Source organism: Carcharodon carcharias, chromosome 23 (genome assembly GCF_017639515.1).
Source record: "Carcharodon carcharias isolate sCarCar2 chromosome 23, sCarCar2.pri, whole genome shotgun sequence".
Lineage (NCBI taxonomy): Eukaryota > Metazoa > Chordata > Chondrichthyes > Lamniformes > Lamnidae > Carcharodon > Carcharodon carcharias.
In genome coordinates, this window is record NC_054489.1 from 53,235,441 (window position 1) to 53,261,218 (window position 25,778).

The 25,778-nt window shown below is 52.8% G+C and overlaps 1 long non-coding RNA gene across 2 annotated transcripts in view; it reads left to right on the forward strand.

Annotated features, from left to right (window-relative positions):
• Positions 1–15,825, forward strand: part of LOC121268942 — a 40,051-nt gene extending 24,226 nt beyond the window's left edge. For both annotated transcript variants that reach the window (XR_005941284.1, XR_005941285.1), the window contains exon 6: positions 15,810–15,825. This is a non-coding gene — a long non-coding RNA (uncharacterized LOC121268942). The remainder of the gene's footprint in view (positions 1–15,809) is intronic.
• Positions 15,826–25,778: the final 9,953 nt, after the last annotated feature.

Here is a 25,778-nt window from a genome sequence, read left to right on the forward strand (position 1 = left end):
GAAGAGGCTGTTGACACAGCTGCACTAGCCCCAGATGATAAGTCCGGTAGTGAGTCAGAAGAGGAGAACGCTGAGGGCGTGGAGCTGGACCTTGGTAACTTCCAGAGAGGCAGGGACACCTTGATCCAATGCTCCCTCAGCTAGCCTGCCATATAAGAACTACCACCTCATGCCAGGGCTGCTGCCACCATCCTGGATCTCAGAAATTACGTTTTCCTTGGGCTCCAAGATACACCCGTTGCCTGTGCAATAAAGTTTCAAGCCACCACATCCAGCATTACATACTTGCGTACCTACAAAACAAATGAAGCATACTCAAGTCAATAACACAAAAGCAAATGTAATATAATACTCACATAGTTTTGAATGGAACAATATTTCCGGTGTTGGTAATCACACCATTAAAAGAAGAAAAACAAATTGGGGGAACAGAAGATCACCCATGGCCAGTCCCTCTTGTGCTTGAGGTACTTTAAACTTACGTTTATCAATGCTCCACCTAGGTGTTCCCCCTTCTCCGGCACTGGAGCCAGCCTGCTCACTCTGTTGTCCTGTTGGCCTTGATGAATTTGGCGGGTGTCCTCTGGCCAGTGGAGCCTGTGCTGTCCCCGCCTGGGAGGGAGTGGCCAGTGCCACTGTTGGCATCTTCCCAATCGAAGCAGCCTCATTGTATGCCACGGTCACTGGCAGAGGGGCGGAGGAGCTGCTGCCATCATCCACAGCGCCCTGAGAGGAGCCCGCAGAGATGACAGGCAGCTTGTGCGCCAACATGAGGTCACTCTGGACCTCCCTGCTCACCATTGATGGACGGGCACCTAGCTGGGATACTGGGTGCCTCATCCATCTCTCACATGGATACTGACCAGCTGAGGTCATTGCCTGTGTGAGGGCTGCAGGTCCGAGCACAACTCCAGGAACTCCTGATTCTGTTCCTGGAGCAGCCTCTGCATGAGAGTCTCCACTCTGTCCATGGAGAAGGCAGTGCACTCGGCCATGAGAGTCAACACAGTGCTCACGTTCCTCAGGGACTCCTCCATGATGGAAACCATGGCACGCATATCCTCTTGGAACTCCGCCAGATCTTCCCCCACACCCTGCAGGACATCCAGCATCTGGTGCATAATGGATGACTCCAGAATTTCTTCCTCTGCCTACGAATGAACATTGTCCTGGTCCCCAGCAGCTCTCTGACTGCCAGCATCCTGGGCACTCTCTGCCTTTGCCTGCACCTCAAGTGGGTGTGAAGTGCCCTCACCAATGTGCACCAAGATATTAGCCGCCAAACTAATGCTCATCAAAGTGCTGGTATCTGAGCTGGTGCCTGGTTCAGTGTGGGTGTGACGCAGGTGCTTGGGGAGCATGGTGGTCCTCTGGGGTCATGGGTAACTCCTGGAGGTCGTGGGCTTTGCTGTTTGGTGGCAGATCTAAGGGAGAAGAAGGACATGTCATTAGTTAAAGGCACCACGCTGTCACTGTGCATCCAGGCACCCTGGTGAGACAATGAAGATCTGCATCACGGTTCCAACGGCTTTCAATGATCAACGAGGAATTCAGTCTGGAGGCTGCCATCAATTTTGAGACTGACAAGATTGTGAACCATCTGAAACTCTCACCTCAGTGCGCTGCACTCTTACCTTTGTTTGACACCTTGGCCTCACCGTGGCCGGTTGACCGAGGTGCATGGCGCCTCTCGTGTTCCAAGGTGTCCTGCTTGTACCGGGAGAGGATGAGGAGGTGTGGGGATCTTCCACTAGTCCCCAACCTTTCAATGCTGTTATGGGCTGTCTTCTGAAAGGACAGAGGAGCATTGATTAGTCCACTCTCTACCTGCAGCACCATTGCAGCCTGGCCAACCCCAGCTGAGGAGCACCTTGCAGGGCAGATCCGAGTCATGGCCCTCAAACTGCAAGGCCCTCAGTCCAAGCAGCCAGGGCCACTGCCTTGGCCAGTTCCAGTGTGATTGACAGTTATCACTCAGACTCTAGCACCCCTGAGCTCCATGGCGGGGGTGGCTAGCGCAAAACACTTCACCACACTGACCCACGCCAACATGGTACTCACCCTTCCTGAGCACAGCAGGTCATTGAAGTGCTTCCGGCACTGCACCCAGGTGCGCCGCACCATGTCGTGCCACCTCTTCCCATGCCCTCTTTGTGAGGTGTGGTGGCCTCCGCCTCCCATCTCTGGGGACAAGGGTGTCCCTTCTGGCAGCCACCTCCAGGAGGGCGGTGAGGCACTCATCGGAAAGACAGGGAGGCCAAGTGCCCAGCCGACCTGCCCTCCTGCCTGGTCTCTGCATCCTCCTTTGCAGCCATGTTGCTGCTGCAACTCTGACATGGACAGTCTCCATGGGGCTGCCTGCACCATTTTTGAACTGGCCACCGGGTCACCAATGGACCTGGCGGACAACAGGCCCCGTCCCCCCCCTTCTCAGAGGTTCTCCAGTGGCATTCATGCTGGGCGGACCTTAATTTGCCCACCCAGCATGAAATTGCGGCCCAGCTCCATTGGCAGATGGCGGTCAGCTTCCTGACTGCTCCAGCCCACCCCCATCGAGCCCACCTAATGTGAGCAAAATTCTGCCCATGGATTTATATGTGTGGGACAAAGATAGAAACATTTTGCTTTTATAGACATGGCAATCAGATTCAGTCCTCCTATAGTAACACATGGGAAAGACGAAAGAGTGATTGCAGATAAAATGATAGAAACTTGGATAGACTGGGAGCACCAGCTAAATTTCTGATTGACAGCAGGGGAGTTTGGGTGGGGGGTGCAGAATTTGCTAATGATGAGATTAGAAACATCTGCAAAAATATGAACTTTGAGGTTATAAACTCTGCAACTGAAAATCCTTTCAGTAACGGACTCTTTGAAAGAAATCACGCCATGATCGATGAGATGCTGCATAAGATCTTAGCCAATCAACGAATTGCAAGTTAACAACTACCCTATCGTGGGAAGTCCATGCAAAGATTTGGCTGCAGATGCTTCAGGGTTATGGTCTTTATTAACTGGTCTATGGGAAGAATCCCAAAATACTTTCTCCCCCATGTGACATTGCCCTATGTGATTGTCAAGAAGATATAATAAATTTCAATAATAGAGAATATTTATAACCTACAGTAATAGTGTGCGTGTGTGTGTGTAAGTCTTAATTGAATTAGAGGCAGCTAGTCTCGGTGCTTTGATGCATGAAGAGAAGTTAGGTGTAAAATGATAATTAGGTAAACATGGGGAAGTTTAGAAATATAGGCTTCAAGGGAATATTTGCATTTTTAAATAAACCAAATTTGATTGTTTTCAAAGGAGGGGTGAAATGTGTCAGAAACATTTTTATTTTTCCCAAAGATTACTGGTAAAACTTAGTGCTATGAGAGGGTTTTATTATCAGGAGATAAAGTCCAAAGACATAGTGAAACAATGGGAATTGTATTTAAAGGGGAAAACATGTATAAAGGAGCAAACACTATGTGTAAGGATTGGCATTTTAAGATCTAACAAGTGTGAAAAAGCCTTCAGCATCTATTCCTCAAGCTGCTGTCTCCAGGGACTGAAGTGAGGAGAACTCACTTTGAATTTGACTTGTTCAGGGTATCATGTTTCTTTGCCTGGGTCTTTTAAAATCTATGTATCTTACTGTTGCCTTAACAAAAGTGTAACTGAGTTAGATTCATTAAGGGATTTAGACGTTATCACAGGAGATGATGAAATTTGAATCCAACAAAAATCTGGAGTTGAAAGTCTGATGATGACCATGAAAACATTGCTGATTGTTGTAAAAACCCATCTGGTTCCTTTCGGGAATGAAATCTGCCACCCTTACCTGGTCTGGTCTACCTGTGAGTCTAGACCCACAGCAATGTGGTTGACTCTTAAAAGCCCTTTGAACATGGGCAATTAGGGATGGGAAATAAATCTGGCCTAGCCAGCGACGCCCACATCCAATGGAGAAATAATTTTTAAAAATTTGTAGATCTATGTAGTGTTACGACTCAGAGGATAGTGCGCTGCAATCTCAAGCCCCACTGCTCTCTGAGCTGAGACAAATGTGAACAAGTTTGAACAAACCACCTAACTGTTTAATTTAGACTAACAGCCTACAAGCACCAGGTTTGTAAATTTGACAAGTAAGTAACTGTTTATTAAACAAATTGACTTTAACCAGTGGCTAAAGAGAGAAATAACCTTTAACTCTATAACTTAAACTCAACCCCTTCTTAACCCCGATATACACACACACTATAGGTTTTAAGGGTGAGATAAAATACTTCAATAACACCAAACTGGAGTGGAGGATTAGATGGGTTGATTTTGATTGTTAACTTCCAAATTCCTTGCAGATGAGGTGGTCTTGCAGTGTGTGGTTCTCTGGTTGAAACTTGCTTTTAATGTCTCAATTGGTTTTCCCCTTTTCCTCCTGACAGGGGTTTCTTAAAGAAAGCAGGGTATAGTGATGTGAGGAATAGCCAGCTAGCTACTATGGCAGGATCACTGGAGTCTTACAAAACACAGGAGAGAGGGGTTTCAAATCTTTCATTTTTTCAGGCTAGGAACTGATCTACTGCACTATCCTTACACAAAAGCTGGGGACTTGGTCAGGAGCCAATCAAAACTCCATCACTGGGCAGTCCCCTCTTACAAACCTGGTGCTTGTAGGCTTAGTCTAAATTAAACAGTTAGGTGGCCTACATGTGACTCCAGATCCCCATGTGGTTGACTCCTCAATGCCCTCTGAAATGCCCTAGCAAGCCACCCAGTTGTATCAAACCTTATACCAAACCCTTATAGAAAGCCAAAAAGGAATGAAACCAGCTGGACCCCACAGATTCGACCTAGGCATTGGACACGACATTGGCACAATCAGCCCTGCAAAGTCCTCCTTCCAACCACCTGGGAGCTAGTGACAAAATTGGGAGAGCTGTCTCACAGGCTAGCCAAGCAACAGCCTGACATAGTCATCCTCACGGAATCATATGTTACAGACAATGTCCAAAACACAACCATCACCATTCCTGGATATGTCCTATCCCACTGACAGGGCAGGCCAAGCAGAGTTGGCGGCATAGTGGTATACAATCGGGAGGGAGTTGCCCTGGGGGTCCTCAACATCGACTCCGGACTCCATGAAGTCTCATGCCATCCGGTCAAACGTGGGCAAGGAAACCTCCTGCTGATTACCATGTACTGCCCTCCCTTGGCTGTTGAATCAATGCTCCTCCATGTTGAGCACCACTTGAAGAAACACTGAGAGTGGCAAGGGCGCAGAATGTACTCTGGGTGACAAGAGTGTCTTAGTTGCACCACTACTGACTGAGCTGGCCGAGTCCTAAAGGATATAGCTGCTCACCAGGGTCTGCGGCAGGTGGTGAGGGAACCAACAAGGGGGAAAAACACACTTGATCTCATCCTCACCAACCTGCCTGCCACAGATGCAGAGTGACCACCGCACAGTCATTGTAGAGACGAAGTCCTGCCTTCACGTTGAGGATACCCTCTATCGTGTTGTGTGGCACTACCACCCTGCTAAATGGCATAGATTTTGAACAGATCTAGCAGCTCAGGACTGGGCATCCATGAGGTGCTGTGGGCCTTCAGCAGCAGCAGAATTGTACTCAACCACAATCTATAACCTCACGGCCTGGCATATCCCCCACTCTACCATTACCACCAAGCCAGGGGATCAACCCTGGTTCAATGAAGAGTGCAGGAGGGCATGCCAGGAGCAGCACCAGGCATACCTAAAAATGAGGTGTCAATCTGGTGAAGCTATAGCACAGGACTACTTGCATGCCTACCAGGATGCGATAGACAGAGCTAAGCGATCCCACAGCCAACGGATCAGATCTAAGCTCTGCAGTCCTGGCACATCCAGTCGTGAATAGTGGTGGGCAATTAAACAACTCACTGGGGGAGGAGGCTTCACAAAAATCCCCATTCTCAATGGTGGGGGAGCCAACACAGCAGTGCAAAGATAAGGCTGAAGCATTTGCTCTGATCTTCAGCCAGAATTGCTGAGTGGATGATCCATCTCGGCCTCCTCCAGAGGTCCCCAGCATCACAGATGCCAGTCTTCAGCCAATTCAGTTCACTCCACCTGATATCAAGGAACGGCTGAAGACACTGGAAACTGCAAAAGCTATGGGCCCTGACAATATTCCAGCAATGGTACTGACGACTTATGCTCTAGAACTGACTGCGCCTCTAGCCAAGCTGTTCCAGTGCAGCTACAACATCAGCAATGTGAAAAATTGCCCAGCTATATCCTGTACACAAAAACCAGGACAGATCCAACCCAGAAAATTTCCGCCCCATCAGTCTACTCTCCATCATCAGTAAAGTGATAGAAGGGGTCATCAACACTTCCTAAGCAATAACCTACTCACTGACACTCAGTTTGGGTTCCGCCAGGGTACCTCAGCCTCTGACCTCGTTACAACGTTGATCCAAACATGAACACAAGAGGTGAGGTGAGAGTGACTGCCCTTGACATCAAGGCAGCATTTGACCGAGTGTGGCATCAAGGAGCCCTAACAAAACTGGAGTCAATGGGAATCAGGGGAAAACTCTCCACTGGTTGGAGCCACGCTTAGCACAAAGGAAGATGGTTGTGGTTGTTGGAGGTCAGTCATCTCAGCTCAAGGACATCACTGCAGGAGTTCCTCAGGGCAGTGTCTTCTGGGCCCATCCATCTTCAGCTGCTTCATCAATGACCTTCCGTTCATCATAAGGTCAGAAGTGGGGATGTTCGTTGATGATTGCACAATGTTTAGCACCATTTGCGACTCCTCAGACACTGAAGCAGTCCATGTCCAAATGCAGCAAGACCTGGACAATATCCAGGCTTGGGCTGACAAGCGGCAAGTAACATTTGCACCACACAAGTGTCAGACAATGACCATCTCCAACAAGAGAGAATCTGACCATCACCCCTTGAAATTCAATGGCATCAACATCGCTGAAATCACCACTGCCAACATCCTGGGGGTTACCATTGACCAGAAACTGAACTGGACTAGCCAAATGGATACTGTGAATACACTAGCAAGTCTGAGGCTTGGAATTCTGTGGAAGGTAACTCACCTCCTGACTCCCCAAAGCCTGTCCACTACCAACAAGGTACAAGTCAGGAGTGTGATGGAAAACTGTCCATTTGCCAGGATGTGTGTCGCTCCGACAACACACAGGAAGTTCAACAATATCCTGGACAAAGCAATCCGTTTGACTGGCACTCCACCCACCACCTTAAACATTCACTCCCTCCATCACCGACACACATTGGCAACAGTGTGTACCACCTACAAGATGCAATGCAGCAACCCACCAAGGCTCCTTTGGCAACACCTCCCAAACCCAGGACCACTACCACCTAGAAGCAGAAGGGCAGCAAATGCATGGGAACACCACCACCTGTTCTTGGAGTTCCCCTCCAAGCCACTCACCATCCTGACCATTCCTTTACTGGGTCGCAGGGTCAAAATCCTGGAATTCCCTCCCTAACAGCACTGTGGGTGTACCTACACCACATGGACTGCAGCAGTTCAATAAGGCAGCTCACCACCACCTTCTCAAGGGCAATTAGGGATGGGCAATAAAGTGCTGGCCTAGCCAGCGATGCCCACATTCTGTGAAAAAATAAATACAAAAAATATAATTTGCCTGTTAATTCATGTTGAATTTACTTTGATTCTGATTTGTGTTAAAGCATAAGTTATAAAAATAGAAATCTTGTTGGTAATTGCTTCATTTGGGAATTATTTCGTAAATTTGGTTATTTTGGTTCATGGTTCCCTGACAGGAATTGTAACAAAATTGGGGATTGGACTATGAACCCAGAGACTGAAACTAGTGAAGTGAGACTTTGCAGCATTTACACAAACAAGGCTTCATTTTCTTTATTGCTACATTTTTTGGGAACTCAGTCTGGGGACCCTTTGTTGAGAGAGGGGGTCTAACCCTCAGAGATTTGAAACATTTGAGAAAAGCTGATCTACAGACTGTAGCAGAGTACGTGGGGATTATCTTGAGCTAAGAAGAACAGGATCCTTGAAGAATTGGCTGGGTACCTGGGACTCGAGGAAGAAAGGACTGATTCTGTTGGTGATCGAGTACTACAGGCCACAATTTAAAAAGAAACAGAACTAAGAAAGATTGACTTAGGAAGAGAGAAATAAGAAAAGACAGGAAAGAGGAAAAGAGAGAGGGAGAGATGAAAATACTCGATATGGGAAGAGTTCCAATTTGGCAAACTTGAGTTGACAAGGAGAAGTGACACTGACTCAGACGGAATTCTTTTCAATTTTGATTTGATGAAGAATTTTCACTTAGTACTTAATTTTAGTGAAGAGAGAGCGAGATATAGTCCATGCCCCTTGAGAAAATTGCCACAAATCTGAATTGGCTGAAAAGCCTGTGGACTTTGCTCCTCCGAAGTGGGAAGGCTTTGTAGGTGTACTCCTCTACGAACATACGAATAAATAAACATATGAAATAGGAGCAGAAGTAGGCCATTCGGCCCCTCGAGCTGGCTCTGCCATTCAATAAGATCATGGCTGATCTGTTCATGTTTTGAATTCTACTTTTCTATCTACCCCTGATAATCTTTCATTCCCTTACCTAACAACAAGAGTCTATCTATCTCCACCTTAAACATATTATACAATATATTGTAATAAAAATATGACATCTCTTTCAGCAGAATGCTTGTGTGATTAGGAAGAAGTAAAGACTGCCGTAAACAACACTTATGAGTTGGTGCCAGAGACCCACAGCAGAAATTTAGAAATTTGAGAAAGAGAATGGGTCGGACCTATGTAGAATTTGCCAGGAAATTTGCAAAGGAAATGGCATTCGATAAGTGGTGTTGGTCAATGAAGATGGAACCTAACTTCAATAACTTTAGGGAGATGATGTTGGTGGAGGAGTTCAAAAATAGTTTCCATTTGGGGTTAAGGACTTGCCTGGAAGACAAATAAGGGACCCCTCAGTAAAAGCAGATGATTATGAGTTAACTTATAGAATGATTAGTGACATACATGATGTTGGAACATTCCAGAGAAACTGGAATGAGTAAGGCTGATGAGAAAAGGTCCGGCCCTGCTGAGAATGGGGAAGAAGGTACAGACCTAGGCCCTTCTTGGGTTAGTTGAAGTCAAGGTTCAGATTTTTAAAATGATCATCATTATTATTTTTATTATCTATTCATTTTATCCTCTATCCCCAATCCCCACAGGGCCATTTTGTAATTTATTCTTATGTTGTTCTTTCACAGAGCGCTGAGCCTTGTTCTGCTATTAACACATTCTGCTTTCTTACCTTTATGCCACTATCAGCACCTTCTTTAGTCTTTAACACTACCATTAACACTCCCTTTATTCTATGTCCATGACATCTTTGTCAAATCTCTCCTGAGCCCCCACCTATCCCTGACCTTCTATTTTGCTCCACCTGCTCCATCCCCTCCTAACCAGTATTAAATCCATCACATTTCTACTGCTCTTTGGCGCTGAAAAAGAGTCATGTGGACTCAAAACGTTAACATTGTTTCTCTCTCCACAGATGCTGCCAGACCTGCTGAGTTTTTGCAGCATTTTCTGTTTTTATTTCAGATTTCCAGCATCTGCAGTGTTTTGCTTTTATCAAGATTCGGAAGACAGGTTTAGTCCTAGGGGACCGACATGCTGTTTTTGTCACAAGATGGGACACCTGAAGGCTGAATGCTGGAAGTTAAAAACCAAGCCTGTCATGTTTGTCCAGTCAAAGGGTGTTCCTCCAGGTGATAATGTCCTGATTGGTAAAGTTCACAACAAGCAGGGAGTCTCCCCCACATTCATTGAGAGGATGAGTCGGGGGATGGAAAACTGTAGAGATGTTTTCCTTGAGGTTAACGTGTCCCCATGTTCATCTGATGAGGCAGGAAAATTAACTATTATCCTTAGAGATACAGGATCAGCACAGTCATTGATGTCAGCAGGTGGCATGAAGTTCTTTCCAAAACCTTCGCTGAATAAAAAGATATTGATTCTGCATAGCGATGGAAATTGTTTACCTGTTCCCTTGTACAAGGTTAATTTAAAATCTGGCTTAGATATACTGCAGCATCTGTCCTGCTCAGGAGATGATGGACTGCACCCAGGGACTATGTCTCTTCTGTACTGAACATCACCTGTTGTGGCTGTCAAGGCCAATTTATGCATGGCCTTCCGCAGCTTGCTCAGGGCTCGAGGTTGACTGACATTTCTTTCTTCTGACAAGCTTTCTTTCCCACCATCTGATCACTTCTTTTTCCCTCTGGTTTTTCTGCTCCCTGGCTGACTGCTTGCCTTCAGACAGTCCAATCAGTAGCAAAAATTCCCCATGTATTGATTCCAATCTTGGTCAACTTGGCGTCTCACTTGCAGACAACCTCAGATCACAGATGTGTGCAACCTGTTGGTCTCTGCTGATAATAAACTCCCCATAAAGCATGTCTTTGAGGATGTGGCCATAATCCATTCAGCTCACAGTCACCACTGACTCAAAGGGGCAAACATGTTGTGGATTCCTGCACACTGGTGTAGTTCAAGAGCAGATGAAAAGAAGACCTGGAGGCAGCAACCATCGCCTAGAAGAGTTGGCAAAGAGAGGATCCTGTGGTAGTAACCACCACCTAGAAGAGCTATCCAAACCAGTCTAATCTGTGGCTCCAGTGTGGAGGAGCCATATTCTGAGAGAAATAAAAGTGTGCCATAACAGGAAAACAGATAAGTAATTGGTTGGTGTATATTTTGCTCATTTATCTTTAAAACTCATGCAATTTATTTGTAATTGTAAAATTTTATTAGTTGTAGTAAGGTTTACTAGCAATAGTAAAAGTTGTTGGGAGTAGCACTGTTTATTAATTATAAATTAATTAAGAACAAATTAATTAATAATAAATATGGCAGGGCAGGGAATGTGGGAACTTCTGGACACTAGGGGTGAGGGTGGGGTAGGGAATCCAGGGCAAACATGTCTTCAGTGAGTGTTTACAGCTGGAGAAGATTCGGCTCAGAGTCATTGAGGTGGAGGCTGAGCTGCAGACACTGTGATGCATCAGGGAGGGGGAAAATTACCTGGACACTTTGTACCAGGAGATAGTCACATTCTAAAGATAGGGTTCTCTGATCTGGTCAGGGGCAGAAGGGTGTTTTTTATTTCCAGTACACATAACCAATTTAATGAATTTAAGATTGTCAGTCAGCTTCACAGTGTGGCATATTTATGTGTACTGGAAGCTACATATATTAATACACTGTCAGGAAGATATAATAACATTATTGGAAGTTATTGTAAAATAGTGGTATTTGTGTCTATGTCTGTGTGTGTGAGAGACTTAATTGGATTAAAGGCAGCTGGTCTGAAGGCTTTGATGTAACAAAAGGTAAGATAGGTTTGAAATGTTAAGTAGATAGAAGAAAGAGATAAAGGGAACATTTGCATTTTAAAATAAACCAGACTAGATTGTTCTCAAAGGAGGGGTGAAATGTGTCACCTAGCCAGGTGAAGTTCAGAAACAGCATGTTCATTTTTCCCAAAGATTACTGGTAAAATTAGTGGTGTGAGAGATTTTTATGTGCAGGGAAGTAAAGTCCAAAGACTTAGTGAAATAATGGGAATTTGCATTCAAATGGGAAAATATGTATTAAGGCGCGAAGGCTGTGTGTAAGGATAGGCATTTTAAGATCTAACAAGTGTGAAAAGGCTTCAGCATCCATGCTTCAAGCTGATGTCTACAAAGAACCGAAGTTAAGGAAACACTTTGAATTGGATTGTTCAGGGTATCATGTTTCTTTGCCTGAGTCTTTTACAATCTATGTGACTTACTGTTGCCTTAACGAAAGTGTAACTGGGAGTTGGGTTAATTAGGGGATTTAGAAGTTATTATAGTCGTAATTTGTCAACATATGTATGTGTTTAAAAATCATTTTTCTTGTTAATAAATGTTTAACCTAATTTTATAAAAAACCTATAAAACTCAGTGGTCTTATTACTACTGAATTCAAGGTATGCATCTCGAAACATACAAATTGCAAAATGTGGTAGTTGTTTCAAACTTCCCTCTTGGATTTGAACAACTCAGCATTTACCACTGGCTGTGTCATAACAGCACAGGGCTCTGTTCTTTGTAGACAGAAAGAACACGTACACACATTGCACCTGTTTCAGTTAAACAAAATAAGTAACGGCCATTCACTAGTTTATTCCCCAGAGAAATGTCTTGAGAAATGTCAAGCTGCCTGGTTTAAATTTCAAACAATGCTTGGCAGTTTACTGTCAGTCACCATCAACTGGTACACTCTCCATGGCAATGCACTCTCTTCTCATACAGTATATGTTGTTTCCCCTGACATTGCTACTTCCTTGCAAATTGTGTTGATGTGTGTAAGATGAAAAGCTTCAACAAAAATATCTTTTCAGCAATACTCAAGTCCCGTACTACCAAGTGACTATTTCATAATTCATTAAGACAAGAAAAGTGAACTATCTTGCACCAGACAAAAACGTTGGAAAGATCTCAATGCAAACACAAGAAGATGCTTCAGTTTCCCAATGTTCCTTCACCGAGCAATATCTTTACAGACACATAAAACATTGAAGATTTAACACAACGGCTCCTTGCTGGGGACTGGCACATGTGCAATAAGTTTTCTTCCAGTGAATTCTTGAGCATTCACTTGACGCCTCTCACCCAACTGGTATCTCCCAAAACCGATTCACCCAAACCCACACTCTAAGCTCTCTATTACTTCAACTGCAGAACAAGCACAAGTTCCCGAAACTCAGTCTCCCACTAGGCTTGTAGTATTTCTTATCTCAGAGAGCTGAAAATCTGTCTTCACTCTCTGATGCACACTAAATTCTTCCCTGTCTTTCTCTGTGTCACTTGACCACTGTCACTAGGCAACAGCTTAGTTTTTTCTACTTTGTGTTATTTTTTTCCAAAATCACTAAACTTTTAATCCCATTTAACCCAACTCTTTAACTTCAGAGGTTGTAAAAGCTCATTAAAAATGTATACTAAACAAACCCAAAAGACTGACCTTTCAGTCATAGGTCCACTTAGACTTCTAGGCACCAAGTCTCATACCAAACCTACATGAAACTGAACCTTTTTTTTACCTTACTTAACACATGAATATATATATTCAACTTAAAAATTGTACATTGTTCCTAACACAGACATTTAAGGAGATATTTCAGAATGCTCAGAAGAGATACATACCAGTGATAAGAAAGGCTCTAAGGGAAGGACACGCCATCTGTAGCTAACTAAAGAAGTTAAACATTGTATCAAATTGAAAGAAAAAACATATTTCTGCAAAGATTAGAGGCTGGTCAGAAGATTGGACAGATTATAAAGAAGAGCAAAGAATGACTAAAAGATTAACAGGGAGGGAGAAATTAGAATATGTCAGAAAATTAGCTAGAAATATAAAAACAGGTAATAAGAGTTTCTACAAGTATTTAAAAAGGAAAAGAGTAAGTAAAATGAGCATTGGTCCCCTAGAGAGAGAAGGAGAGCCTGTTGAGAGAGTGTTGATATGTGGATGACCTTTCTTCTTGGAGTGGTAACATTTTCTTGACTGAAGCCTGACCTTGCTACATACCAGGGAGTGGTCACTAGCACATTCATGGCTGTGATAGCTACGATTAATGAGGACACTGTAAAGGATGGTATTTCTGGTGATTATGAGGTTTAGCTGGTGCCAATGGCATGATTTCAGATGTCTCCAGGGCACCACCCTGCTCTCATGCCCACATGTCCATCCTTGGCCAAGCTGTGTGGTTGTTATCCACCCTTGTGTTGAAGTCCCATAGTAGCTACAGTCCCGCGGTGCTGGGAATTCTGCTGATGACAACATCAAATGCCACAGAATTGATTCTTGAGATCTGGGGTGGAGGTGAATGTTGGGGTATAGGTGCACATGAGGTTAATTGGGCTGCACTTGTTGACAAGTAGGGAATTCTATTGTTATGAGTAGAGTGTCTTGAACTGTGGACCCACTCCAGGCTCACATGTTGCCTCCTGAGTTTTCCCTGCCAGAAGAATGTGTAGTGTTTCTCTTTAAGGGAGCCACTTTAAGTGAGCCTAGTTTCTTGCAGTGCAGCAATATACACCTTGAGCCTTGTGAGTTCTTTGTCGATCACAGCTGTCATGTGGGTGTCGTCAATCTGCAGAAGGCCATTGGTAAGGCCAGACCGCATGGTCCTCACATTCCAGCTTGTGATGCAAAAGACTGAAGTTTTTGTTGAGTTTGTCTTGCCTGGTGCATAGGTGTGCAACTCATCTGTCAAGAGATGACTTTCTAAGTTCCAAGCACCTATTGCAGCACATAGGGCATGGCAGAACAGCACATAAATAACAAGGGGCTGCCCAGTTTTAGGTGGGCATGGGTTTCCAATGAGCCACAATGATCCCTCCAACCACTGGGAGTAACTCCTGGTACTCTGCTCCAAGCTAATTGAGTGAGAGCTTCTAACTGGTAACTTTCTTCCCACTTTGTGCCAATATAAACCACAAAGCTGGAATGTCCTCCCTAAGGTGCAGGCCTGGGCAAGTAGTATGGAGACCATGAGTTGCCCAAGCATCAGAGCCCTGCTCTCAGCATTGCTAGTATTGTCCAAAGGAAAGGATGAAGCTAGTACTGTTTGGTACCAGCTCTGCCTCAGGAGTTTCTGGAAAGCTGCCTGACAGATTACCACCTACAGGACTCCATTCTGGATTTTCTTTCAGGGTTTATTCCCTTAGCCTTCTTCTCTCCTGAGAAAATACAAGACAGCGGGGTCAATTACCCATAGCTGGGCCCTGGTTTGTAGGTACCAAGATGTAACCATATACTGGTGGGCGTGTATGCTATGCGTCAGGGGGTCAGGCCTATTCCGAGTCTCCTGTTGTTGAGCCTGGGTCTGTGACACATTTACATGTGTCAGCACAGGAAAGCACCAACTACATAGCTTGCTGATGAAGAGGCTTTATACGAGCGGGAGAAGCTTACACGCTTGGCTCTCTTTTCACAATAGTTATACTTCTGGCCAGCAGTGAGAGCTGAAAACAAGAGGTGATAAGTGGACCGACCACTGTGTATCACCCACTCCGCTAACACACCTGATGCATCTCAGCAACCAGAGACACACAAACAATGGTGCTCAATGAGGGGCATCAAACAAACCTGACAACTTCACATGAGCATTCAGTTTATTTTGGAATCCTTCCTGCTGATTGGTTGCTGACTGCTCCTGACAGACTTTCAATTTACTTGTTTACTCCTCTATCTGTTTCTCAAAATTCTCTTTGGCTGCTTTTAAAATCTGGATCTGCTCTTCCATGACACACATTTCTCACACCAAGCAAATTTAAAATTAACAACTGACCCAGATTTAAATGCCAATTGTGGGTAAGAGTGTTATAATCATGAAATGAAAAAAAATCTATTTTTTTGTTTAATAATTATTTATATATATATATATTTGGTAAAGGAAATACACGAACTATAGATATGGAATTACATGACATCATTTCCTTCTGTTTGTTTTAAAAAAATGTTCTTTGATTTTTTTCAAAAGTTTTAATTTAATAAAGAGGAAATCTGTCTATGTATAGGGATTTAAGAAGGGGTAGAGTTTAGGTTATAGAGTTAGAAATTAGCAGTTCATATTTCTTTCTTTTGCCACTGGTTAAAGACAGTTTGTCCAATAAACAGTGCAAAGAACATATTATTATTTTTTCTTGTATTGTGGCTTTAAAAACGATCATGGCTGCAGTTTAAAAGATATGTTTACTGGAGCAGGAAGAAGAGAATCTACAATGTTGCTATTCTGGAACAGTGTGTGCCAGGTTGGACAGAATGGTGCTGGAAAGGAGACCTGGTAAGAGAGAACTGCTGAGTCTTGGAGTTTTGATTAGCTTCTGACCAAGTGGCCATGTTCTGTGTGAGGATAATGGAGTAGATCAGTCCCTAGCCTGAAAAGAGGAAAGACCTGAAACCCCTCTCTCCTGTGTTTTGTAAGACTCCAGTAAGCCTGCCATAGTAGCTGGCTGGCTATTCCTCACATCGCTGTATCCTACTAGGTGAAAGAACCCTTAGGAGGAAGTGACCATAAAATGATAGAATTTACCCTGCAATTTGAGAGGGAATAGCTTGAATCAGATGTAATGGTATTACAGTTGAATAAAGGTAACTACAGAGGCATGAGGGAGGAGCTGGCCAGAATTGACTGGGAGATGAGCCTATCAGGAAAGACAGTGGAACAGCAATGGCAGGAGTTTCTGGGAGTAATTTGGGAGGCACAGCAAAAATTCATTCCTCAGAAGAAGAAGCATACTAAAGGCAGGACGAGGCAACCATGGCTGACAAGGGAAGTCAGGGACAGTATAAAAGCTAAAGAGAAAGCATACAATGTGGCGAAGAGCAGTGGGAAACCAGGGGATTGGGAAGCCTACAAAGACCAACAGAGGACACCTAAAAAAGTAATAAGGAGGGAGAAGATTAAATATGAGGGTAAACTAGCCTGTAATATAAAAGAAGATTGCAAGAGTTTTTTTTAGATATATAAAGGGTAAGAGAGAGGCAAAAGTGGACATTGGGTCGCTGGAAAATGACGCTGGAGAAGTAGTAATGGGGAACAAAGAAATGGCGGAGGAATGAATAGGTATTTTGCGTCAGTCTTCACGGAGGAAGACACGAGTAACATTCTCAAAGTTCAAGAGAGTTGGGGGACAGAGGTGAGTATGGTGGCCATTACCAAGGAGAAGGTGCTAGGAAAACTGAAAGGCCTGAAGGTGGATAAATCACCTGGGCCAGATGGATTACACCCCAGAGTTCTGAAGGAGATAGCTGAAGAGATAGTGGAGGCGTTAGTGGTGATCTTTCAGGAATCACTGGAGTCAGGGAGGGTCCCAGAGGACTGGAAAATCGCAAATGTAACCCTCCTGCTTAAGAAGGGAGTGAGGCAAAAGATGGGAAATTACAGGCTGATTAGCCTGACCTCGGTCATTGGTAAGATTATAGAGTCCATTATTAAGGATGAGATTTCAGAATACTTGGAAGTGCATTTTAAAATTGGGCAAAGTCAGCATGGTTTCATCAAGGGGAGGTCATGCCTGACAAATCTGTTAGAATTCTTTGAGGAGGTAACGAGCAGGTTAGACAAAGGAGAGCCAATGGATGTTATCTATTTGGACTTCCAGAAGGCCTTTGACAAGGTCCTGCACAGGAGGCTGCTCAGTAAGATAAGAGCCCATGGTGTTAGAGGCAAGGTACAAGCATGGATAGAAGATTGGCTGTCTGGCAGGAGGCAGAGAGTGGGGATAAGGGGGTCCTTCTCAGGATGGTGGCCAGTGACTAGTGGAGTTCCGCAGGGGTCAGTGTTGAGACCACAACTTTTCACTTTATACATTAATGATCTAGACGAAAGAACTGTGGGCATCCTGGCTAAGTTTGCAGATGATACAAAGATAGGTGGAGGGACAGGTGGTATTGAGGAGGCAGGGAGGCTGCAGAAGGATTTGGACAGTTTAGGAGAATGAGCAAAGAAGTAGCAGATGGAATACAACGTGGGGAAGTGTGAGGTCATGCACTTTGGTAGGAAGAATAGAGGCATAGACTATTTTCTAAATGGGGAGAGAATTCAGAAATCTGGAGTGCAAAGGGACTTGGGCTAGAATATAAAAGCAGGGATGTGCTGCTGAGGTTTTATAAGGCTCTGGTCAGACCACATTTAGAATATTGTGAGCAATTTTGGGCCCCGTATCTCAGGAAGGATGAGGGTCCAGAGGAGGTTCACGAGAATGATCCCAGGAATGAAAGGCTTAACATATGAGGAATGTTTGAGGACTCTGGGTCTATACTCGATGGAGTTTAGAAGGATGAGGGGGGATCTGATTGAAACTTACAGAATACTGAAAGGCCTGGATAGAGTGGACATGGGGAAGATGTTTTCATTAGTAGGAGAGACTAGGACCCGAGGGCACAGCCTCAGAGTAAAGGGAAGACCTTTTAGAACAGAGATGAGGAGAAACTTCTTTAGCCAGAGAGTGATGAATCTATGGAATTCATTGCCACAGAAGGCTGTGGAGGCCAGGTCATTGAGTGTATTTAAGACCGAGATAGATAGTATCTTGATTGGTATGGGGATCAAAGGTTACGGGGAGAAGGCAGGAGAATGGGGTTGAGAAACTTATCAGCCATGATTGAATGGTGGAGCAGACACGATGGGCCGAATGGCCTAATTTCTGCTCCTATGTCTTATGGTCTTATGGGAGGGGGATGGGGAGAAGATAGGAGGAGGGGGAGGGGCAGGTGGGGGAGGGGTGGAGGTTGGGGGAAGGGAGGGGAGGGGAGGTTGGGGGTGGGGAGAAGGTGGGGGAGGGGTGGAGGTTGGGGGAAGGGAGGGGAGGGGAGGTTGGGGGTGGGGAGAAGGTGGGGGAGGGGTGGAGGTTGGGGGATGGGGAGGGGAGGTTGGGGGTGGGGAGAAGGTGGGGGAGGGGTGGATGTTGGGGGAGGGGAGAGGAGGTTGGGGGTGGGGAGAAGGTGGGGGAGGGGTGGAGGTTGGGGGAAGGGAGGGGAGGGGAGGTTGGGGGTGGGGAGAAGGTGGGGGAGGGGTGGAGGTTGGGGGATGGGGAGGGGAGGTTGGGGGTGGGGAGAAGGTGGGGGAGGGGTGGATGTTGGGGGAGGGGATGGGGAGGTTGGGGGTGGGGAGAAGGTGGGGGAGGGGTGGAGGTTGGGGGAAGGGAGGGGAGGGGAGGTTGGGGGTGGGGAGAAGGTGGGGGAGGGGTGGAGGTTGGGGGATGGGGAGGGGAGGTTGGGGGTGGGGAGAAGGTGGGGGAGGGGTGGATGTTGGGGGAGGGGATGGGGAGGTTGGGGGTGGGGAGAAGGTGGGGGAGGGGTGGAGGTTGGGGGATGGGGATGGGGAGGTTGGGGGCGGGGAGAAGGTGGGGGAGGGGTGGAGGTTGGGGATGGGGAGAAGGTGGGGCAGGGGTGGAGGTTGGGGGATGGGGAGGGGAGGTTGGGGGTGGGGAGAAGGGGGGGGAGGGGTGGATGTTGGGGGAGGGGTGGAGGTTGGGGGTGGGGAGAAGGTGGGGGAGGGGTGGAGGTTGGGGGATGGGGATGGGGAGGTTGGGGGTGGGGAGAAGGTGGGGGAGGGGTGGAGGTTGGGGGATGGGGATGGGGAGGTTGGGGGTGGGGAGAAGGTGGGGGAGGGGTGGATGTTGGGGGAGGGGATGGGGAGGTTGGGGGTGGGGAGAAGGTGGGGGAGGGGTGGAAGTTGGGGGATGGGGATGGGGAGGTTGGGGGTGGGGAGAAGGTGGGGGAGGGGTGGAGGTTGGGGGATGGGGATGGGGAGGTTGGGGGTGGGGGAGGGGTGGAGGTTGTGGAGGGGTGGAGGTTGGGGGATGGGGAGGGGAGGGGAGGGGAGGTTGGGGGTGGGGAGAAGGTGCGGGAGGGGTGGAGGTTGAGGGATGGGGAGGGGAGGGGAGGGGAGGTTGGGGGTGGGGAGAAGGTGGGGGAGGGGTGGAGGTTGGGGGATGGGGAGGGGAGGTTGGGGGATGGGGAGAAGGTGGGGGAGGGGTGGAGGTTGGGGGTGGGGAGAAGGTGGGGGAGGGGTGGAGGTTGGGGGATGGGGAGGGGAGGTTGGGGATGGGGAGAAGGTGGGGGAGGGGTGGAGGTTGGGGGAGGGGAGGTTGGGGGAGGGGAGGGGACGTTGGGGGTGGAGGTTGGGGGAGGGGAGGGGAGGTTGGGGGTGGAGGTTGGGGGAAGGGAGGGGAGGTTGGGGGGTGGAGGTTGGGGGAGGGGAGGGGAGGTTGGGGGAGGGGAGGGGACGTTGGGGGTGGAGGTTGGGGGAGGGGAGGGGAGGTTGGGGGAGGGGAGAAGGTGGGGGAGGGGTGGAGGTTGGGGGAGGGGAGGGGAGGTTGGGGGTGGAGGTTGGGGGAGGGGAGGGGAGGTTGGGGGTGGAGGTTGGGGGAGGGGAGGGGAGGTTGGGGGTGGAGGTTGGGGGAGGGGAGGGGAGGTTGGGGGTGGAGGTTGGGGGAGGGGAGGGGAGGTTGGGGGTGGAGGTTGGAGGAGGGGAGGGGAGGTTGGGGGAGGGGAGGGGAGGTTGGGGGTGGAGGTTGGGGGAGGGGAGGGGAGGTTGGGGGTGGAGGTTGGGGGAGGGGAGGGGAGGTTGGGGGTGGAGGTTGGGGGAGGGGAGGGGAGGTTGGGGGTGGAGGTTGGGGGAGGGGAGGTTGGGGGTGGAGGTTGGGGGAGGGGAGGGGAGGTTGGGGGTGGAGGTTGGGGGAGGGGAGGGGAGGTTGGGGGTGGAGGTTGGGGGAGGGGAGGGGAGGTTGGGGGAGGGGAGGGGAGGTTGGGGTGGAGGTTGGGGGAGGGGAGGGGAGGTTGGGGGTGGAGGTTGGGGGAGGGGAGGGGAGGTTGGGGGTGGAGGTTGGGGGAGGGGAGGGGAGGTTGGGGGTGGAGGTTGGGGGAGGGGAGGTTGGGGGTGGAGGTTGGGGGAGGGAGGGGAGGTTGGGGGAGGGAGGGGAGGTTGGGGGTGGGGAGGTTGGGGGAGGGGAGGTTGGGGGAGGGGAGGTTGGGGGTGGAGGTTGGGGGAGGGAGGGGAGGTTGGGGGAGGGGAGGGGAGGTTGGGGGAGGGGAGGGGAGGTTGGGGGTGGAGGTTGGGGGAGGGAGGGGAGGTTGGGGGAGGGAGGGGAGGTTGGGGGAGGGGAGGTTGGGGGTGGAGGTTGGGGGAGGGGAGGTTGGGGGTGGAGGTTGGGGGAGGGGAGGTTGGGGGAGGGAGGGGAGGTTGGGGGAGGGGAGGTTGGGGGAGGGGAGGTTGGGGGTGGAGGTTGGGGGAGGGGAGGTTGGGGGAGGGGAGGTTGGGGGTGGAGGTTGGGGGAGGGGGGGGAGGTTGGGGGTGGAGGTTGGGGGAGGGGAGGTTGGGGGAGGGGAGGTTGGGAGGGGAGGTTGGGGGAGGGGAGGTTGGGGGGGAGGTTGGGGGAGGTTGGGGGTGGAGGTTGGGGGAGGGGAGGTTGGGGGGGGAGGTTGGGGGAGGTTGGGCGTGGAGGTTGGGGGAGGGGAGGTTGGGGGGGAGGTTGGGGGAGGTTGGGGGTGGAGGTTGGGGGAGGGGAGGTTGGGGGGGAGGTTGGGGGAGGGGGGGGAGGTTGGGGGTGGAGGTTGGGGGAGGGGAGGTTGGGGGAGGTTGGGGGTGGAGGTTGGGGGAGGGGGGGGAGGTTGGGGGTGGAGGTTGGGGGAGGGGAGGTTGGGGGTGGAGGTTGGGGGAGGGGGGGGAGGTTGGGGGTGGAGGTTGGGGGAGGGGAGGTTGGGGGAGGGGGGGGGAGGTTGGGGGTGGATGTTGGGGGAGGGGGTGGAGGTTGGGGGTGGAGGTTGGGGGAGGGGAGGTTGGGGGAGGGGGGGGAGGTTGGGGGAGGGGAGGTTGGGGGAGGGGGGGGAGGTTGGGGGTGGAGGTTGGGGGAGGGGGGGAGGTTGGGGGAGGTTGGGGGAGGGGGGGAGGTTGGGGGGGGAGGTTGGGGGTGGATGTTGGGGGAGGGGGGGGAGGTTGGGGGTGGAGGTTGGGGGAGGGGGGGAGGTTGGGGGTGGAGGTTGGGGGAGGGGGGGGGAGGTTGGGGGGGGAGGTTGGGGGTGGAGGTTGGGGGAGGGGGGGAGGTTGGGGGTGGAGGTTGGGGTGGGGGGGAGGTTGGGGGAGGTTGGGGGAGGGGGGGAGGTTGGGGGAGGGGAGGTTGGGGGAGGAGGGGGAGGTTGGGGGTGGAGGTTGGGGGAGGGGGGGAGGTTGGGGGTGGAGGTTGGGGGAGGGGGGGGAGGTTGGGGAGGGGAGGTTGGGGGTGGAGGTTGGGGGAGGAGGGGGAGGTTGGGGGTGGAGGTTGGGGGAGGGGGGGAGGTTGGGGGAGGGGGGGTTGGGGGAGGAGGGGGAGGTTGGGGGTGGAGGTTGGGGGAGGAGGGGGAGGTTGGGGGTGGAGGTTGGGGGAGGGGGGGGAGGTTGGGGGAGGGGAGGTTGGGGGAGGGGGGGGAGGTTGGGGGAGGGGAGGTTGGGGGAGGGGGGGGAGGTTGGGGGAGGGGGGGTTGGGGGTGGAGGTTGGGGGAGGAGGGGGAGGTTGGGGGTGGAGGTTGGGGGAGGAGGGGGAGGTTGGGGGTGGAGGTTGGGGGAGGGGGGGGAGGTTGGGGGTGGAGGTTGGGGGAGGGGAGGTTGGGGGGGGAGGTTGGGGGAGGGGGGGGAGGTTGGGGGAGGGGGGGTTGGGGGTGGAGGTTGGGGGAGGGGAGGTTGGGGGAGGGAGGGGAGGTTGGGGGTGGAGGTTGGGGGAGGGGAGGTTGGGGGAGGGGGGGGGAGGTTGGGGGAGGGGGGGTTGGGGGTGGAGGTTGGGGGAGGAGGGGGAGGTTGGGGGTGGAGGTTGGGGGAGGGGGGGGAGGTTGGGGGAGGGGGGGGAGGTTGGGGGTGGAGGGTGGGGGAGGAGGGGGAGGTTGGGGGTGGAGGTTGGGGGGGGGAGGTTGGGGGTGGAGGTTGGGGGAGGAGGGGGAGGTTGGAGGTGGAGGTTGGGGGTGGAGGTTGGGGGAGGGGAGGTTGGGGGAGGGGGGGGAGGTTGGGGGTGGAGGTTGGGGGAGGGGGTGGAGGTTGGGGGAGGGGGGGGAGGTTGGGGGAGGGGGGGGAGGTTGGGGGTGGAGGTTGGGGGAGGAGGGGGAGGTTGGGGGGGGGGAGGTTGGGGGGGGAGGGGGAGGTTGGGGGTGGAGGTTGGGGGAGGAGAGGTTGGGGGTGGAGGTTGGGGGAGGAGGGGGAGGTTGGGGGAGGGGAGGTTGGGGGAGGGGGGGGAGGTTGGGGGTGGAGGTTGGGGGAGGGGGGGGAGGTTGGGGGAGGGGAGGTTGGGGGTGGAGGTTGGGGGAGGGGAGGTTGGGGGGAGGGGGGGGAGGTTGGGGGTGGAGGTTGGGGGAGGGGGGGGAGGTTGGGGGAGGGGAGGTTGGGGGAGGGGGGTGAGGTTGGGGGAGGGGAGGTTGGGGGTGGAGGTTGGGGGAGGGGGGGGAGGTTGGGGGTGGAGGTTGGGGGAGGGGAGGTTGGGGGAGGTTGGGGGTGGAGGTTGGGGGAGGTTGGGGGTGGAGGTTGGGGGAGGTTGGGGGTGGAGGTTGGGGGAGGGGGGGGAGGTTGGGGGTGGAGGTTGGGGGAGGGGAGGTTGGGGGAGGGGGGGGAGGTTGGGGGTGGAGGTTGGGGGAGGGGAGGTTGGGGGAGGGGGGGGAGGTTGGGGGTGGAGGTTGGGGGATGGGGTGGAGGTTGGGGGTGGAGGTTGGGGGAGGGGAGGTTGGGGGAGGGGGAGGGGAGGTTGGGGGAGGGAGGGGAGGTTGGGGGAGGGGGAGGGGAGGTTGGGGGAGGGGGGGAGGTTGGGGGAGGGGAGGTTGGGGGAGGGGGGGGAGGTTGGGGGGGGAGGTTGGGGGAGGGGGGGGGAGGTTGGGGGGGGAGGTTGGGGGTGGAGGTTGGGGGAGGGGGGGGAGGTTGGGGGAGGGGGGGAGGTTGGGGGGGGAGGGGGGGAGGTTGGGGGGGGAGGGGGGGGAGGTTGGGGGGGGAGGGGGGGGGAGGTTGGGGGTGGTTGGGGGAGGGGGGGAGGTTGGGGGTGGAGGTTGGGGGAGGGGGGGGAGGTTGGGGGGGGAGGTTGGGGGGGGAGGTTGGGGGAGGGGGGGGAGGTTGGGGGGGGAGGTTGGGGGAGGGGGGGAGGTTGGGGGTGGAGGTTGGGGGAGGGGGGGGAGGTTGGGGGGGAGGTTGGGGGAGGGGGGGTTGGGGGAGGTTGGGGGTGGAGGTTGGGGGGGGAGGGGGGGAGGTTGGGGGTGGAGGTTGGGGGAGGGGAGGTTGGGGGAGGGGGGGGAGGTTGGGGGGGGAGGGGGGGAGGAGGGGGAGGAGGGGGAGGTTGGGGGAGGGGAGGTTGGGGGTGGAGGTTGGGGGAGGGGGGGGAGGTTGGGGGAGGGGGGGGAGGTTGGGGGTGGAGGTTGGGGGAGGGGAGGTTGGGGGAGGGGAGGTTGGGGGAGGGGGGGGAGGTTGGGGGAGGGGGGGGAGGTTGGGGGAGGAGGGGGGGGAGGTTGGGGGGGGAGGTTGGGGGAGGGGAGGTTGGGGGAGGGAGTGGAGGTTGGGGGTGGAGGTTGGGGGAGGGGGGGGAGGTTGGGGGAGGAGGTTGGGGGTGGAGGTTGGGGGAGGGGGGGGAGGTTGGGGGGGAGGTTGGGGGGAGGGGAGGTTGGGGGAGGGGGGGGAGGTTGGGGGAGGAGGTTGGGGGTGGAGGTTGGGGGAGGGGGGGGAGGTTGGGGTGGAGGTTGGGGGAGGGGGGGGGAGGTTGGGGTGGAGGTTGGGGGAGGGGGGGGAGGTTGGGGGGGGAGGTTGGGGGAGGGGAGGTTGGGGGAGGGAGGGGAGGTTGGGGGTGGAGGTTGGGGGAGGTTGGGGGAGGGGGGGAGGTTGGGGTGGAGGTTGGGGGTGGAAGTTGGGGGAGGGGGGGGAGGTTGGGGTGGAGGTTGGGGGAGGGAGGGGAGGTTGGGGTGGAGGTTGGGGGAGGTTGGGGAGGGGGGGGAGGTTGGGGGTGGAGGTTGGGGGAGGGAGGGGAGGTTGGGGTGGAGGTTGGGGGAGGTTGGGTGAGGGAGGGGAGGTTGGGGTGGAGGTTGGGGGAGGTTGGGGGAGGGGGGGGAGGTTGGGGGTGGAGGTTGGGGGAGGGGGGGGAGGTTGGGGGAGGGGGGGGAGGTTGGGGGAGGAGGTTGGGGGTGGAGGTTGGGGAGGGGGGGGAGGTTGGAGGGGAGGTTGGGGGAGGGGGTGGAGGTTGGGGGAGGGGGGGGAGGTTGGGGGAGGAGGTTGGGGGTGGAGGTTGGGGGAGGGGGGGGGAGGTTGGGGGAGGGGGGGGAGGTTGGGGGAGGAGGGGGGGAGGTTGGGGGGGGGGAGGTTGGGGCGGGGAGGGGGTGGAGGTTGGGGGGGGAGGTTGGGGGAGGGGGGGGAGGTTCGGGGAGGGGAGGTTGGGGGAGGAGGGGGGGGAGGTTGGGGGAGGGGGGGGAGGTTGGGGGAGGGGGGGGGAGGTTGGGGGAGGAGGGGGGGGAGGTTCGGGGAGGGGAGGTTGGGGGAGGGGGGGGAGGTTGGGGGAGGGGGGGGGAGGTTGGGGGAGGAGGTTGGGGGTGGAGGTTGGGGGAGGGGGGGGAGGTTGGGGGAGGGGAGGTTGGGGGAGGAGGTTGGGGGAGGAGGTTGGGGGTGGAGGTTGGGGGAGGGGGGGAGGTTGGGGTGGAGGTTGGGGGAGGGGAGGTTGGGGGAGGGGGTGGAGGTTGGGGGAGGGGGGGGAGGTTGGGGGAGGAGGGGGGGGAGGTTGGGGGGGAGGTTGGGGGAGGGGAGGTTGGGGGAGGGAGGGGAGGTTGGGGGTGGAGGTTGGGGGAGGTTGGGGGAGGGGTGGGAGGTTGGGGTGGAGGTTGGGGGTGGAGGTTGGGGGAGGGAGGGGAGGTTGGGGTGGAGGTTGGGGGTGGAGGTTGGGGGAGGGAGGGGAGGTTGGGGTGGAGGTTGGGGGAGGTTGGGGGAGGGGTGGGAGGTTGGGGTGGAGGTTGGGGGAGGTTGGGGGAGGGGTGGGAGGTTGGGGTGGAGGTTGGGGGTGGAGGTTGGGGGAGGGAGGGGAGGTTGGGGTGGAGGTTGGGGGTGGAGGTTGGGGGAGGGAGGGGAGGTTGGGGGGGAGGTTGGGGGTGGAGGTTGGGGGAGGGAGGGGAGGTTGGGGTGGAGGTTGGGGGAGGGGGGGAGGTTGGGGGAGGGGAGGTTGGGGGAGGGGGGGGAGGTTGGGGGAGGGG